Raw genomic sequence first — 19,252 nt, 5'->3', positions numbered from 1 at the left:
CTTCCAAGGCATCATTTAATGGATTTATATTTTCAAAGTTAATTAATATTATTATTGTACCAAGGAGTACAAGGTAATTAAACTACTTACTTAGGTGTGAAAGCACTTATGCCCTTATGGGCTTTTTGGCAAAAATTGTTTGGGCTTTAATTTCAAGTGTATGAATATTGTATCCAAATAAGAAAAGGATAAAAACCACTTAGGACAGTTTGCTTGCAAAATGCCACATCGTTAAATAAAATAAAGTACATAATGAATTAGAGAAATTGCGTGTGGATTACCAAACAAATAATTCAGACATACTTGTCTTTTTCGGACGTGCAACCTCAATCTTAAATATTTCTTCCACTGAGCAATTTTCCTTTCTAAAAATTACTTAAAGAACTACTCTTAATCCTCACTATTTTCTTTGATGTTTTGCCTTCTTCAATTTCATGAAGTGTGGTACACCTTTAACAATCTTTAACTTAAAGTTTGTAGTGATGAAGAAAACGGTCATGCACTTAATTACAATGATGTGTATAATGCATTCTAAATATATCAAGTGGGGTTAATTGACTCGTATGATTTGAACATAATAACTCTGCCCCTACACTTAAAGCAATGTAACAATTTACAAACATTTTGTAACTAGACGTCACATTGGATAAGTTTAAAACTGGTTATACATGTGTGTGTTAGAGTGCTAGAGAGAAAATACCTTCAAATCAAGTACATATTTTAAAAAATTTCATTGAACAAGAAGACAACAACAATCTTTGAAAGAAACGAAAACATGGCCTAGCATACAGAGTTCAGAACATACTTTTTTTATAGTAGTTGATTTGACTTAAATCTATTAGGCCTTGTTGGTTGGCAAGGATTGTGTTGAGTGAGGACTCTTGCGCACATACTTCCTCGCCCAAACATGCTTTCCATTGATTGTGAACTTTGATTTTCCTCCATCACTAAGAACAATTTCCATTGCCCTTGCATCGCGCACCACAAGCCTTGCATATAGAGGTTGTTCGTCCTCACCAACTTCTTGCATGTGTAATGCCTCAATTATATCTCCAAAAGACCTACAAATGTAAATTATCGTATGAAAAAGATAAAAATTAATTAGACAAGCAAGATACATAAAAATCGTACCCCGTAATATTAAAGCAACAAGTAATGAAGTGCATGCAACAAACATTACTTACTCAAACGTTTGCGCAATTTAATGCTTAAGTACGTATAATAAAAAACAAAGCGTGCGCAACACATAATACCTTTTCTAAATTCTATGCAAGTCATATCTAATTAATATATGCAACAACTAATAAAGCGCAACGGTAAACAAAATATCTTTTTAAATTTTTTACAATTCAATTTGTGAAACAAACTATAAAGAAAAGATGGCAATCATTGACTATAAAGCGCGCGAACTAGCATAACTTTAAATTACGCAAACTATTATACGTAATCTATTAAAATATGAACGAAAGGGTTTTAAAATATGATAAAAAAACCCCATAAAAACCAACAACTAAATTAATAAATGCAACAAATAATGGAGGATTGAGAGACTACCTATTCAAAACACATATCACACCATTCAATTTTATTAAAAGAAGATTAAACAATATATGCTAATTATGAAATATGATATATAATAAGCAATTGAAAGCATGATATAATACCTGTTTAAAAATTTACGCAGTTCATATTCAAAAATAGGATAGCCTTTGGAAAAAGTTAAGAAAATAGTCCTTTCACTTGGAAGAACATTTGACTCCTCTTCAAACCTTTGAACTTGAGAATTGTCACTCAATTGCAATTGGGCAAATAGTTGATTAATCATTAGCCCTCTATGTAGGACTTCTTGTTGAGTCTCAAAAGCATGATCAGTGTTGTTGCTAACAATATTGATTGGAAGGCTAGAAACATAATTTGAAGATCTAGCTTCATCCCTTTGATATAGTGGGACATAAGTTGAATAACTTGCCCCATCCCCTTGAAAATGAGGGACATAATTTGAAGAACTATTTCCATCCCCTTGAAATCGAGGGACGTAGTTTGAAGAACTAGATCCATCCCAATAGCTAGTTACATCCCCTTGAAATAGAGAAACATAATTTGAAGAACTAGCTCTATCCCTTTCAAATTGAGGGACATAATTTGAAGAATTAGCTTCATTCCCTTGAAATCGATGGACATAATTTGAAGAACTAGATCCATCCTCTATAAATCGAGGAACATTATTTGAAGGACTAGAACCACCTCTAAGGAATCGAGGAGCATGATTTGAAGGGCTAGAACCAACCCTTAGGAGTCGAGGAACATTATTTGGAGGACTAGAACCACCCCTTAGAAATGGAGAAACATTATTTAGAGGACTAGAACCACCCCCTAACAATCGAGGAACATTATTTGGAGGACTAGAACCACCCCCTAACAATCGAGGAACATTATTTGGAGGACTAGAACCACCGCCTAACAATCGAGGAATATTACTTGGAGGACTAGAACCACCCCTAAGAAATCGAGGTGGAACATTATTTGGAGGACTACTAGAACCACCCCCTAGATATCGAGGAACATTATTTGGAGGACTAGAACCACCCCCAAGAAATTGAGGAACATTATTTGAAGGACTAGAACCACCCCCTAGGAATCGAGGAAAGGAATTATAATTGGACTCATCAATGAAATGATCAATTCTCAAAGGCACTCTAGAATCCCCAACCTCAATACTAGGATATTTAGCCAAAACATTCATACCATCCCCAAGATTTTCTTCATGAATTCGCGGTAAGGGGGTTTGTGAGATTGGTGTTAAACCCCCAATTCTACCGCTACCATTGACACCAACACTAGGACTACCATGAATTACATTAAACGTGGGTTGATTTGGGAGAGGTTGGTTGTGACGATTAGTTGGTATAGGCCTATTTTCATAAGCGATTTGAATAAGGTCTTGAAATGCCTTAAGACAAACCTCTTCAACAATATGACCAACCCCATTGATTATACTAAGACGATTCTCATAAAAAAACCTTAGGTTAGCCATCTCATCCTTATCTTCCCCTATGATATTTTGCACCATGGGAAGATCACCATTGCGAACCAAACTATTGGACTCGGCTACCTTAAGACACAAGATAGTTTCGTCGAAAATGCCCTTAAAAATTTCATCAGGACATGTAACGATGATGGCTACATACTGAGCCTTTTTAAGACGCTCAAGCCACATCCAGAAGGCCGCTACATGCATAGCTTCCGCAGGCTCACACCTCATGGTAACGACTAACCTAGCGAAAAATTGGCGATCGATGTTGTGAAAGGCAAAAAACTCTTCTTGGGTTAAGGTTGTATCACTATCATTTTCTGTTTGGTTTTGGAAGAAAAATGGTGAAGAGGAAAATGCCTCCATTTAATTTATTTTTTTTAACTAGAAATTTATTTTTGCTTGTAGAATTATTGAGATTTCTAATATTATAAAAAGAGATGATTAAGAGGCTCCATGAAAATTTTGAGTAAGGAGTGAAGAATAGTTTTAATTTATGATTTCTAAAAGTTAATTTAAACTCTTTATTTTGAGGATTCAATGTTAATGCAATAATGCAATGCTTTAATAATTTAATAATATTACAAGGAAATATTAATAACGTTTTGATTATTAATATAAACGATGTTCACATGAACCAGATTGGAAGAGATAGAGAGAAACCTATTTAGATAGATTAAGAAAGAAATAGTCCATGATATCATATACATTAATTTATTGATTTGCATTATCTCTCTTTTAATACATTTCCATATCCATTTTATTTCAACCTAAAACATGTCCAAGTGTCAGTATTCGATGATTGAATAGTTGTTATTTATTTTTGTTTCCAAAAGTGGATAAAAGAAATGCTTATATTTTTGTTGGACCCTTCAATTACAAGGCAAAACCTCCAAGCCCAGTCCAAATACATCTAAAAAACCCTACCAACTGTTCAATCTATTGACATTTTGAAATAAATCACAAGTCTACCCATTAAACCCCAAAAAACGAGTAATAATATTGCAAAAGCGTAAAACTATAGATACATCGGATATCCACGTAAGCTCATTTAGCAATAAATGGATAACCTAACTAAGCTATATTAGTTTATTCTACAAAAAAAAAAAAAAAAAAAAAAAAAAAAATTTAATTCCACGTGAACGCTAGATGATTGGATGTCCCGTAAAAGAAGCTTTTTCATGATAGATTATGAGCCCATTTTCGATTTATAACAAAAGAAATATGATTAGATTATGGTCAAATGGGATACCTTTATACTCTTTGGGGACATAAATCAAGCACTACAGGTTAATTGATGCAAGACCAATTGATTTGGAAAGTATACTTCTATAGCTAAGCTTTCCAATGATACATCCAAAGGCCCATAAATCGGACTATTATAGTAAATTGATGCAAGAACAAATTGTTTGGAAAGTATAATTTTGTAGCTTTCCAATGATATAGGTACAAAATGGAAGGAGTAGTTTATATTCGTCCTTCTTTAGATTTATAAATTAAGGCTTGTGACAAATTGTAGGGAATGATAATTTGAATAAATTGTGATTGGAGAGAAAACACTCTTGTATATACACACGAAATATTAAATACGTAGTACATAATTTTTATTTCATTTAACAAGAATACAGAGACATAAAATTAAGGCTTCTCAAAAATTCCCAACGTAAAATTAATTAATTGTAACTTAACACTTCCGTATGTGAAATCTATTTAAGCTTTATTAGTTGGCGAGGTCGCCATCAATGGTGAATGAGAATTCTTGCACACATACTTCCTCGCCCAAACATGTTTTCCATTGATGGAGAACTTTGTTCTGCCATGCTCACTAAGAACTATTTTCATTGCCCTTGCATCGCGCACCACGAGCCTCGCATAAAGAGGTTGTTCATTTGCACCAACTTCTTGCATTTGTAGTGTCTCAATTATATCTCCAAATGAGCTACCAACGTAACATATATGCCATATTAAGAAAGATGAAACTTAATTAGTTGACCAAGATATAATAAAGTAATGAAGTATGAGGCAAAATTACTTATTCTAAAATTTGCGCAAATAACATGCCCAAAAAAAAAAAAAAAAAAGAAAAAATTGCGCAAATAAAGTTACAATACTCATAACATATTAAAATGCAACAATTAATTCCAAAATCAACGCAAATATAAAATGACAATTGCATAATTTGACAAACAAGATACATAAAATGGCATACAAATATACAAACTAAATTGAATGATGCAACCATTAATAAGGGAGCATGCATGGAAACTAATAAGATACCTATACGATTAAAACACAATTCAAGTTAAATATATACATGATGCAAACAAGACATTAATCAGGATAAACAAATATGTTAACCAATGCATGCAACAAACAACAGGTTGCAAAAATGATTACCATTTAACAAAAACAAAAACCCCGTAAAATCTAACTCAAAAACAATACAAACAAGAACAATAACCATGATCTAATATAGCAAGTAAAAAAAATATACGTGAAATAAGAAGGCAGAATAAAAAATTACTTATTAATAAATTCACGCAATTCATTCTCAAGAATAGGATAGCCTTTGGAAAATGTTAAGAAAATTGTTCTTTCACTAGGAAGAACATTTGGCTTCTCCTCAATTAGAGAATTTTCACTCACTCTCAATTGCTCAAGTAATGGTTCAACTAGATGCCCTCGTAGGACTAGTGACTGGCTTTTTAAGCCATAATTAGATTTATTAATAACCCTATTAATCGAAAACACAGAACCATAATTTGAAGAACTAGCGCCAACTCCTAGAGATGATTTATGATTCAACACATTAAATTGGTTACTTTTCAAGGGCACATCATTCATCTCACCAACCCTAGTACTAAGATTACGATAATTAACCAAATTCCCATTATATTTGGACGATGACATAAGGGGGTGAGGGGTCGGTCTAAAACCACCAATTCTACCACCACCAATAACACCACGACTAGGAGTACCACGAACACCAAGCACGGAGGACTGAGGGATATAAGTAGGCCTACTTGCTAAAGCGATTTGGATAAGGTCTTGAAATGCCCTTACACAAGTTTGTTTAACAAAATTAGCAATACCAAGGAGAATACTAACACGGTTGTTATGGATAAACTTAAGGTCAACCCTTTCCCTATCTTTCCCTACAATAATTTGTAACATGGGAAGTTCATTAGAGTGAACCAAAGTATCGGACTCCACCACCTTAAGACATAGAAGAGTCTCCTCGAAAATAGACTTAAAAATGCTATCGGAATAGGTAATGATGTTGACTATATATTGCGCCATGTTAAGCCGCTCTAGCCACATCCAAAAGGCCGCAACATTCATGGCTTCCATAGGATCACGCCTCATGTTGAAGACTAACCTAGCAAAGAGTTGGCGGTCGATATTATGGAAGGCAATGAATTCTTCTTGGGTGATCGTATCCCTATCCCATGCCTTTTGGTTATGAAAGGAAGATGAAGAGGAAGAGTAAGCCATTTTTTTTAGTGTTAGTAAGAAAAAAAATCAAACTCTTTGATATACCGTATAATATACAAGTAAAATACGTGCATGATTTTATAAACTATATAATACATCAAAGAGTTTGTACAGATTATGTGAAAAGGTATGAGTATCAAAGATAGAAGATGAAGATTAATGTGATGCATGTGAAATGTTGTGTACCAGTTATTTAGTATCAACAAATATGGTAGATAATAATTTGTGTTTGCTATATTCGATTTGCGGGGGTGATACAATGCAACAATTCATAATTTTTTTACTTATAATTTTAATATTCTATAGGACATGTATAGGTATTCAATCGATGTCGTCGCCCGAAAAAACTACCGTAATTAATAAATGATTTATCACCAAAAATAACTTAAATTAAAGATCACTTAATTACATGAACCAAATCAGAGAAAATAAGCAGAGTAACTGAAATGCATGGTTATTACGTGTGTTTCACTGGGTTAATAATCTTAATATTGTATTTCTTAACTGTTCATACATATAATATGTGTCACTTATAAAGTTATTAAATAAGTGAGTCGAACTCATAGTGAGACAACATATGAGCCATCCGATCAATAAAATGCAAACTGAAAAATAGTATGCTCCAACCATGAATCTCATCACAAAAAAATTTAACTACAAATAAATCATGTTTATCCTAGCCTAATTGATTAAGGAAGCTAAGAAAGAAAGACCCACTTAAATACTCAATCTTTGAGAATATTAATCAAATAAAATTACAATGTGCCCACGTATGTCTAGATTGAGTTTATTTTTTTTATTTTTATTTTTTTTAGGGCAAAACTGCTATTTCAAGAAGCACACTTACCCAAAGAAAGATATTAAGTAGAAGCGCTATAAAATTATGAAGAAAAAAAACCCCCAAAGAGAATAGTTTTCAACCATATTTATTCGATCTCTTATCTATTGCCATTTAATTTAATCTAACAATTGTATACTTGTAGTTTGGCCTCAATTTTAGCAGTGAATTAAAGAGACGACATGTTATTTTACACTGCCGGTCTCTTTATTTAAATATAAAAAGTTGATATATATGTTCAAAATCTTGTACCAATTCACAAATATTGCAACATTTGGATTTTTTTTTAATTCATAATACTCATATTTTTTTACTGACTATATATTGATTATGATTTAGGGAAAAGTTATGTCGAACCCTTGTTAAATACGCCTCTCTATATATAATTTCAAAACTAGCATCGATGATTATGTTAGTAATGATTTTCCTATATTCTATATATGTATATATTTACAGATCTAAATTTATTTTTGATTTTAATCAACATCATTATTATTATCAATACAAAATCTCGCTCAGATATCCACTGCAATTATCAACAATCGCTGTAAAGCGCCGGTAAAATTGAAACTTTTAAACACATATATCACTGCACGAAACTCGGCTAGGCAATCAACACCAAAAAACGAAGAGGAGATCCAGGGAAGAGCTTCATTCCGACACCGACAAAAATGTCGATCAAGCAAACCTCTTACCACCGACCACCCAAACTAGCGGTGTCGCCACGCTACCGGTAAACACACTCTTTCATCTTTCTCTTTTTTTTTTTTTCTTTTTCTTTTTTTTTTTTGTGTGGTGATTTAAGGATTAAAACCCCAAACCCTAACCCCTAACGTTTGAATGTAATTTAGGAATTGAACTCAAATCTTGGTTTTTTATTTCTCACATAAAGAGGTAAGAAGTTAATACATACTCATAATTTATTGTATTAAGAGAAAACCCTAAATTTTATATTTATGAATTTAATAGATTAGTTAGGAGTTTCTGAGTATTTATTTTAACTTGTTTAATTGATAGTTACACACTGGAAAGTTTAAAATTCTACATGTTGTAATATTTATGAAATGCTGTAGTATAACAATACCAACTTATGTCTAAATTCCAAAAATTTAAATGTACAAAAACTTCTTTGAAATGCTCAAGAACTCATATGTCCAAAAACCTAATCTAAAGTCTAAAAAATTAAATGAGATATTCAACAAATTATTTAAATGTCTAACACCTTGTACTTGTTTCACCGTAAGTCTGGACTACCAAATTTGTTGACAAGAAATAATTATCTGAGATCTCCTGCCAAATTGACGGGGGTGATAGAAATTAGACTTATCGCAAAGGGGAGTTCTCAGCCTCAAGTAATGCGTGCCTTAGAACACGGTAGTAAATCACGTTTACTAAAATAATACTCATATGATTATTACTCCCTTTGTTTTAAGATAGTGTTTTATTTAAGCCGGAAAATTTATCAGTTCCTAATTTTGAACAATAATCTCTTTGATTATCAATAATTATATACTTGTAATTTATTAAAGTTGATAGTCGAATACTATAAATTGAGACAACAATTCTAACAAATATCTTCACCACTATATTAACTTTTGTGTAGCTAACACTAACCTATTAACATAGGTCAATGTAGTGTATTTGATAATAAAAAAGTCAAATTGAGTATTTTTTAAAATGGAGGAAGTAATTGATACTCATCTTATTATCAAAAAGAGGCCTACTAGTACCAAACGACATTCTTATTGGTAGATTAAAAAAAACAAAAAAAAAAAAAAAAAAAAGCACTTTGATATAAAGATGATTTTCAAATATACTTAATTTAATATCGAGTTTTACTAAAAATCTATTGGTTAAGACACGTGTTACTTAAGGCTGAAAACTTTCCATTTAGGCCTGGTTTGGTTCACCTTATTTATACTGATCTGATCTGGTCTGGTCTTGTCTGATCTGATCTGGTCTGGTCTGATATGATCTGATTGTTTGATTTGACCAAACTTTGACCTTAAGTGTACGATAATCTATAAGGAAAAAATATATCAAGTGGGATCTTGTTAGATTCGTAATAATGTGTACTTTATTAATATGTAATTTTCACAATTTTTTTCATAACGAAATTAAGAATATTTAGCGATAAAAAACCGCACATAAAACGATGTTCTGATCTGAACTTATTTTTCCTGATCTGATCTGAACTTATTTTTTCTGTAATAAGTAAAAATAAATTGAACTAAACAAGGCCTTAGTGGTTGTCAACAATGAAAAGAGTAAGAAGACCTTAACGTGTCATGGTGCTCATGGACATGCCGGATTGCCGGTGATGATGTATGGAGTACACTTGACCGTTTTGATTTCAGTTTCTCTTTTGAAATTTTTTGATTTATTGCCTCAATTTTTTTTTTTTTTTTTTTTTTTTTTTTTTTTTTTTTTTTTGTTTCCTCTTAATGTAAGTATACAGCTATACATTTTCCAAGCGTTAGATGAATCTTCCTTCCATACACTTGGGTTTGTGCCCATTGGCTAATTTGAATAAGCAACCTCTCCCATAAAAAAAATACAAATAATAAAATGAAGCAAGCCTTTTTCCCTATATTTGCTCTATAAACCCAAAAACATAACCAAAATATAATAAATTAAAAGAAAATGCATTTATTAAAGAACTTTAATGTTTAGTCAAATTTATAAGTTGTTTGTATTAATTAGGGGTGATAATGAGTTCAAACAATTTAGCCTAAAATGGGGAAAAGGTTGCGAATTACCTGCCTATGGAATAACTTTTAGAGATCATGAAAATTAGCTTCTCACATAAGGAGTAGGATTTTTATTTATTTATTTATTTATTTTATTTTTTTTTTAACAAATTGAGTAATGGACTCCATAACTTCTTATTCAGTTAGCAATTTGAGCACATTTATTTTTATAACCAATGAAAATATATATATATATATATATATATATATATATATATATATATATATATATATATATATATTCTTTTTTTTTTTTTTTTTTTTTTTTTTGAGAAGGTTTTCCTAGAAATTTGAAAAGCATTGGACTTTAAGATTGATCAACAATATAACATTAAAATTTATTAATTGGTGTACTAATCTATTGTATTGTAAGAGAACTTCATAAGATTTGATATTCTAGAAAGATTTACTTCTCACAACCATGAAACTGTACCATCAATAAATCTCAATATTCCATATTGTTTGGTTCCATAATTCAAGGAGTAAGAAAAAGGATGAAAGTTTGTGTGCAATGGGATTGTCTAAGCTGCTCATGTCGCATCGTTAAATATCAAAGTACTTATGTGATGGTGTGGGGTAATGTTGTAAAGGTGAATAGGTTAACGTATACTTCCCCCATTCTTTTATAGTTGACACATGATATTCTTTTATCACATTTGCTGATATACAAATTTAATGATATCTTTATTAATTAAAATGTAGAAATTATGAAAAGTTAATTTTAACTATCACATAATAAAATATCTAAAATACCCAATTCACTAAACATCATTCATATCTTAAAACTAGTTACTTTAGCTAAAACTAAGACTACAAGCATCCCTTCTAAAGTTCTAATACTAATTAAAGTACTATAGAGTTGAGAAAAAGGTCATGCTTGAACAATATGCTACTTAATTAATAAATTCTAAACAATATGTAAATAGACGTGACATTGTATAGGGTTGAAAACTACTAATCTATGAAAGGGAGGAATAGAGTATCAAGAGAATGGAAATTTATTATTCCTCACTTACTTCTTCATTGACTGGATAGGTAAACAAAGACAATCTTTTAAGCCAGCCAAATACATAATCCTCACTTCTTCTTTGACTAGGCAAACAAAGACAATCTTTTAAGCTAATTTTGATAATTATTGCAATAGATGAAATAAAGAAAAATAATACATAGCATATAGATTTCATATAATCCTAGCTCCTTTCATAATCATCTAGAGTATTGAAAGAAGCTAAATTTAGCCACTTTAGATGGTGAGGACGGAGGTGAGTGAGAATTCTTGCGCACATACTTCCTTGCCCAAACATGCCTTCCATTGATGGAGAACTTTGATCTACCATGCTCACTAAGAACAAGTGCCATTGCCCTTTCATCACGCACCACAAGCCTTGCATATAGAGGTTGTTCATTCTCACCAACTTCTTGCATGTATAATGCTTCAATGATATCTCCAAAATTCCTACAAATTTAAACGATCATAAGAAAAATAATTTTTAAATCAATACACACTTATTATTACGTAGTCCATACTAATAGTAATGCAACAAGCACAAAAACACACAAAAACTCGTGCAATAAATTAAACATGTTCAAAATTTCAATTCATACAACTTAGATTTAGTTAATTTAATTAATACAACAATTAATAAAGCACATGCGGTAAATAATTCCATCTATTAAAATTTTCGGTGCAAATCCAATTCTACCAATAAAAGCATGCAACAACAATAAAGCACACATGGTAATAACAAACACTTACTTCGGCGCAAAATTCTTCCAATAAAATTCTAATACGTAGTAAAATTTTATTTTACTACACATTAGAATTAAATTAAAAAAATATCTAAGAATTTATGACAATTATATAATGCAACAATTGATAATAAAGTCGGGAACTAGTAACTATTTAAATTGGGCGCGACTCATTTAAAAATGCCTATTTAAACTTTCGACGCAAATCAAATTATATTGACAAATGCAGCAACAACAACAAAAGAAAGTTCCTCAAAAAAAAATCAACAACAAAGTATACATGGTAATAACAAACACTTAATTAAAATTTCACCACACATCAAAATTAAATTAAAAAAAAAAGGATTTACGTCAATTAATTAATGCAACAATTGATAGTGAAGCGTGGAAAATAGTATCTATTTAAGTTACGAGCGATTCAATTTAAAATAAGGAATCAAGATTAAGAATTAATTCATGTATACATAAAATCCAAAATAACTTAATTAATAAGTAATGAGAGGATGATAGATTATAATTTTAAAATATCATGCATGATACTCAATTTTAAAATATAAGATTAAATAATGCATGTCATTTATGAGCTAAGATAAAAACTAACAGAAAGAAAGAAATAATACCTATTGAGAAATTCACGCAACTCATTTTCAAGAATAGGATAGCCTTTGGAAAATGTTAAGAAAACCGTTCTTTCAGTTGGATGACTATTTGGCTTCTCTTCAAACCTTTGAAACTGATAATTTTCACTCAATCGCATTTGCGCATACAATTGATCAACTACATTCCTTTGTAGGGTTTGTGGCTGGGTGTCTAAACCATAATTGATGTTATTGGCTTGAATCAGAGGGTCATAATTTGAAGAACTAGCACCACCCACTTTAAAAGAATAATTACCATTAGACACATTATAATGATCCCTTCTCAAAGGCACACTAAAATCCCCAACTTGAAGACTAGGATAATTAACCACAACATCTCTACCATCCCCAAAATTCTCTTCATTAAGGGATGGCAAACGCGATTGATGTAAGGTTGAACTTAAACCCTCGACGTTTCTACCAATAATTCTACTGACACTAGCATTAGGGCTAACATGAAATAGACTAAATGAAGGACGATTAGGCTGTTGGGTACGATTAATTGGTACAAACGACCTATTCTCCAAAGCACGTTGGATAAGGTCTTGAAATGCGTTGAGACATACTTTTTTCACAAAATAACCAATCCCAAGGAGAACACTAACACGATTCTCATGAATACCCCTAAGATTGACTTGATCCTTAGTTTTCCCAATGATGCTTCGCACCATGGGAATATCATCAAGACAAGTCAAATGAAAATCGGACTCGATTGCCTTAAGACACAAGAGAGTCTCTTCTAAAAAGACTGTAAAAAGGTTATCAGAAAAGTCAAGGATTGTGACTACAAATTGAGCCTTTTCAAGCCGCTCTAGCCACAACCAAAAGGCGGTGACTTGCAAGGCTTCTGTAGGCTCACGCCTCATGTGAAAGACTAACCTAGAGAAGAGTTGGCGGTCCATGTTATGAAAGGAGAAGAACTCTTCTTGGGTGATGGTGCGACTACTATCACCCTCTTCCATTTGGTTTTGGGAAAAAGATGGTCAAGACAATTTTTTTTTATATATTTTTGATGTGTTTTTTTTATATGTTGTAAGAAATACTAATGTTTTCAATGGATTTGTATAAAAAAAATTTGAGTACCAAATTAAAGAGTAAATCACAAGAGACTTTATAATGGTAAATCTGAGTGAGGTGTAAGTAGTTTTAGCCAAATGAATCACGTTGGATGCATTTCAACAATTCAATATTTGAATAGTTTCTTTCATTTCATAATAATTAAAAAAAACAGTTCACATGAAAAAACCAGCTAATTTTCACTTGATCCTGATTGGGGAGAAATGATGTAATATATATAGAGAGAAAAGATATACAAAGTAAAGAAAAAACATAGAAAGAAATATCATGAATGCTTTAGCCTTTAAATGTTTATGATTCTTTTATTAATTATGTTGATTTCTTTCCTTGTTTTCCTTATAATTATAAATCTACTTATACATTTTAATTTGCTACCTCTATTTAACAATAGATTCAACGTTTTGACTTTTTACGCTATTTATTTGCTAACTTTGAATATATTTTTTTTTAAATACATTTTTTTAAAAATACATTCAGCAAGTTAACGTTTATAAAAAAAAAAACTATTAAGTTGGTGTTAATGTATATTTTCAAAATATAATTTTTAAATTTTTTTTTTCTATTGATTAATGTATACACAAAGTAAGGATCTAATTAGTGTGTTGGAAAGTATAAAGGTCAAAACGTTGCATAGTAATACAGAGGTAGTACTTTTTGCAACACCTGTGACTTAATTGGGCAATTTTTTATTATTTTATTTTTTAACATATACTCGACTGTACCAATATACCATAAACCAAATTTATTTTACCTAGCATCAGTCAAATGGAACAAGTAAATTCCAACACAAATACAAATCACCTTAAAACTAGTTATATCGTAGGTTTGATCAACGACCGTCTTAATAAAAAACTTCATCTGAAGCAATACAATCTATGAGTTAGCACTACTTCGGCTTGAGATCCACAGATGTGTAGTTGTTGGGGTGAAAAAAACTCATATGGTCTTCTAGATACATCCGGAGATTATGAAACCATAAATCTTCAATCTTTGGCAGACGAACAAACAAAGAAATTAAGCCTAATAGAATAAACACCATCATAAAGATGGGATCCATTATTGAAAGCAATTAAAAAGTTTTTTGGGGCTTACCACCGGTAAAAACACCGGTGGAAGCCCCTACAAAAATTTACAATTGAGACCAGACGAAAAGAGATGAAAGAGAAATAAGAGAAAAGGAGAAGAGTGAAGGAAAACCTTGAAAAAAAAACAAAAAAAAATCTAGCAATGGAAGCTAGAAAAACCCTCCCAAGGAATAAACCCTAGAGGGAACCAAAAAACCCTCTTAAGGAGAAAACCTCAAATGGAACAAGTAAATAGAGACTAAGGAAGTAATTATATCCAACTGTATTTACTCTATACTCCCTTCTTCCCTTACTTTATTTTGGTTCCATTGTCAATTTTTGGGTCAAAACTTTAAAAGTTTTGACCATAAGTTTCCGTTAATTTATGAGTGATAATATTATCATGTGAGATTTTGTTGGATTCGTTTCATTGTATATTTATTAATATCAAGTTTTTATAAATTTTACGCGTATAGAAATTGAGATATATATACAGTTCAAAACGCGTTTTGAAGACCGTGATAGAGTCAAACGCGTTACAATAACTTCAAAGTTACAACTAATATGTAACGGAGGTAGTACAAAGCGACAAAAGAAGAATTAAATGTTATTAATATAATTAAAACAAGAATAAGCAACCATCATCGTCTTCATTTGATCAATAACTTCAAAGTCTTAACGAATGACTTTTGTCCAGAAGAAAAAAAAAAGTCTTAACGAATTAGTTCTTGATATTTGGGCCTAAACCCCTTTATTTTTTTCTCATGGATCCACAAACCTTTCATGATCGATCTAAGAGTCCGGCCCATTAAAATTTCTACTGTCCCAATTTAATATATGGGCTTCAGTTGGGCTATCACCTACAATTTGGATCACACCAAGATCCAACGAATCAACCTTGCCAACTCTATCATTGTCATAATTAATTACACCTTCCTTCAATTTTGATGTTGAATGCCTAAGTTTTTTTGTATTTGATCTCCATTTTCTTCTCTCTTGGATTTTACTCAAAGAAAATTTGTGCTTAGCTTTTGTTAATAGAAAATGTAATGATTCCTCTTTAAATTTGTTTTTCCGTGGAAGAACGGGCAACACTATTTGTTTTTTGACATTTGTTACGTGCATTTTTTAATACAATAAACGATGAGAGGAAACAAATAAAAAATAAAAAAACCTTGCTTTGATTTTTGTAAGGACTAAGAAACAAGAGTTAAGGAAAAAATTATAATCTTTTCAAGAATTATAAAGGTAATTGTCTCCTCAATATGAGGATAGAATATCTTCAATCATATCACTAAATTTTAGCTGTTTTATCTGTATAATTAGTTGTTTACTAATTAATCTATTTTTAGGAAGGTAAACATCATAACCTAATAAGACTAGTCTAGAAAGTTTAAACATTCTGCCCAAACTCAGGCAATTTTTGGGCCATGTTAGATATGATTAGCTCTAGCTTGCATGCCTCTCCTTAAAAAAAAAAATACTAAAAAAAATGAGCAATAATAATATAAGGTTGAAAGTTTAAACCATGAGACGAATATTTTTTATACAAGTAAAATATATATATATATATATATATGGAATTAGTTATAATTGATATTGATAGTTTTAAACTACAAATTTAACAAGGTTATTCATACTAGCTAATTCCCAATTGAGGCAATAAAATTTGTAATAAATAATCGATCCAATGTGAAAGTCATAGCTAGTATTCAATTCATTCAATAAATTTTTCCTGTACACTATACGTCTAATCGTCTATACATGATATGAATTAGCAAATATTCTTATCTTCTACTGTTGTACACTTTGGGTTCATGATAGGAAGAATCAGATGCTCACGAATCAATTCCTGTCCAGAAGAACATAATAAAGTTAAAAAGGTATAGCCATAAAAACATTCACATTTATTAAAAAAATTCATATAATTTTTTTGACAAATGTAAAATCATGGAGTAAATTATATACTGTCAAAGACATGGTCCATTATATTTTTCATAGCAGTTAGGACAATTTAGCACACTAAAAATAAACTGTTATTTTGATCATTTTATTCTCTTTCCTTTTTTTTTACCTTTTAATTTGTTGGACCAGATGATCTCAAATGAAATAAAAAATCAAAGCATCTATAAAAAGTAAATAAAGTCATTAAAGATAAGCTGAGGAAGTAACTAAGACAAAAAAAAAATTGTTAAATTTTATTTATTCAAATGCTCTTTCTTTTCTTGTAAAGTTTTCATGGAAGTGAGTGAAAATAAATTAAAATTGATATATTCAATTATTCATAGTCTATAACTTTAATTTGGTGGGGTGAGCATGCATGCATCCCCCTATTCATATTTTGCTTCTTTTTTTAGATTCTTATAGCTTTTTACAGGATGTTAGCTAGTAATTACCTTAATTAAATTATTGATGCATCTAATTGTCATCTTTATGATTAAAATGATTGCTTAGTTTATGATTATATTCGCATTATCAAGACACACCAGATTCAACCTAATAATATCTAAGCTTAGGTAATTATTTCAATGGATTTTACTCATCATTTAGTATTATATTAGGGACAAATGTGAATGAATAGGTCAGATTAATTATTCTTGTTTGGATGTGAGACTTAGGTAAAGTTTAGATTTTCATATATTGTAAGGAATAAGATTGTTTTTAATAATATTTCGTAGAATAGGTAATTAGGTATATATTGGTTTGTGGTTGATTTAGCATGTAATTATATACAATATTTTTGAAACAAATTTTACAAACAATATAAACTTTAGTCATGTAAAATGAGATTATGAAATATCCCGTATTTTGGTTGTATAATCTACGGAGAATATGAGTATCAATTTTACTTTTAAGGAAAATGATGACTACTCTAGTTATCAACTTATCATTATTGATTAAGTTGTTATTTTGTTTACATTTTGTGAAATTCTTTCATACTAGTATTTCTGATTTTCTTTTGTACTTATCTTACTCAGTGTACTGATCTATCTTTCTCTCTGCTTCTGTATACAAAATATATTCTTTTCATTTTTTACGTTTTGACTTAACATTCAAAAATTTGACTATATAAAAATTCATTATTATAAACATCAAAAATATATTATGTGGGAACTTGTTAGACGTTGGATTCAGTTTGAAATATATTTTTAGAACATTAATCATTGAAAAATTCATTCATATTTGTACTCTAAAGACCGTAAAATATAAGCATATAGAATATACGGAGTAATAACATGTTAGTACTGTACTAGAACCCGTTATTTGCAAAATTTTCTCATATATAGCAAAAATTTTCTAAAAAAAAAAAGTCAGCGAGGCTTTGGAGTAGCACAATTGCTGCATGCACTAGCTGCTGTGCTTGTGATGCAAACTTTATGAGTAGTAGACTAGTAACTTTAATTATTTTATTTAAGCTCTTTCATCTAAAATTCCTTTAATTTATGAAGAAAGATGCCCTTCTACTAAGCATTACTTAACCTTATGCTATGCATGCTCTGCTGACAACTCCACCATTCTCCCATTCATTAAGAGGACTTCCTGTTTCCTGAAGCCTTGCTCACCAAATTACTTGCTCCTATATTTGGGGCCTGGCCCTTATAGTCCTAAACTTTACGTAATATTATTATCGACCCACATTTTTAATTTTGATATGTAAATTTTCTAATCAAATCCAAAAATATGCTTTTAAGTTTTACTAATCTAATATGCGTGTATTTGTCAAACTAGATTTCAAGTTTACGGTCCTGAATTCTCAAGCAACCCTAGCTTGAAGGGTCTCCATGAATCCGTATGTGCTTACGTTCATTATTACGTGAATCCTATACAAGTATACAATATAGCGACTGAAGATATCACTCATTATGTGAGGCTAATTTAATTTGCACCTGGCTAACATAACACAATTTTAAGCTGAGTTGACATTGCTTGACTCGAATGAAGTCTGCCCAAAAATAAATATAACTAGCATCATTGGGGTACTGATTTATACAAATTTATCTTTCTAAATGACTTCAATACATTCATTTCCAACACAAATTGATTAGAAATTGGATACAAGTTAACAACGTGTCAACGTTATTTCCAAATATTGTTTGAACTAACCAAACTAATAAATTAAATCCGACCATCACATGTTTGTATACTTGTATTATATCATCTTTCTTTTCATATAGCAATTTTAGCTATAGAAATTATTCGACAGCTTAAAGTGGAAATCTGGACCCTAATCATATTATTAGGCTAAGCACTTAATCTCACGAGTTGAAACACAAGTATAGGAAAAGCAACTACGGTATGTAGAACACAACTTGAATCCCTAACCATGTTGGAACACATGCATGTCATCTTCCATTAGTTATACAAAAAAGCTAAACTTTTTTGTAATAATTAATCAAAGATTGAATTGACTAACCACATTAGTATGATTCTTGAACATTTCCATAAAGCAAGATCTTGTCTAGGAAGAGAGAAAAGGCTTATCAAAAGACTACAATTGAGACAAATTAAAGAGAAATAATGGTTATAAGGAAAGGTTTTCCTAACTACGAGTAGCACTCTAGCAATTAGCGTTGAATGTTAACTTTCTTCTAAAGCACAAAATCGTCATT

The sequence above is a fragment of the Chenopodium quinoa genome, unplaced genomic scaffold, assembly GCF_001683475.1.
Source record: "Chenopodium quinoa cultivar QQ74 unplaced genomic scaffold, ASM168347v1, whole genome shotgun sequence".
Classification (NCBI taxonomy): Eukaryota; Viridiplantae; Streptophyta; class Magnoliopsida; order Caryophyllales; family Amaranthaceae; genus Chenopodium; species Chenopodium quinoa.
This window is presented reverse-complemented; position numbering follows the sequence as displayed.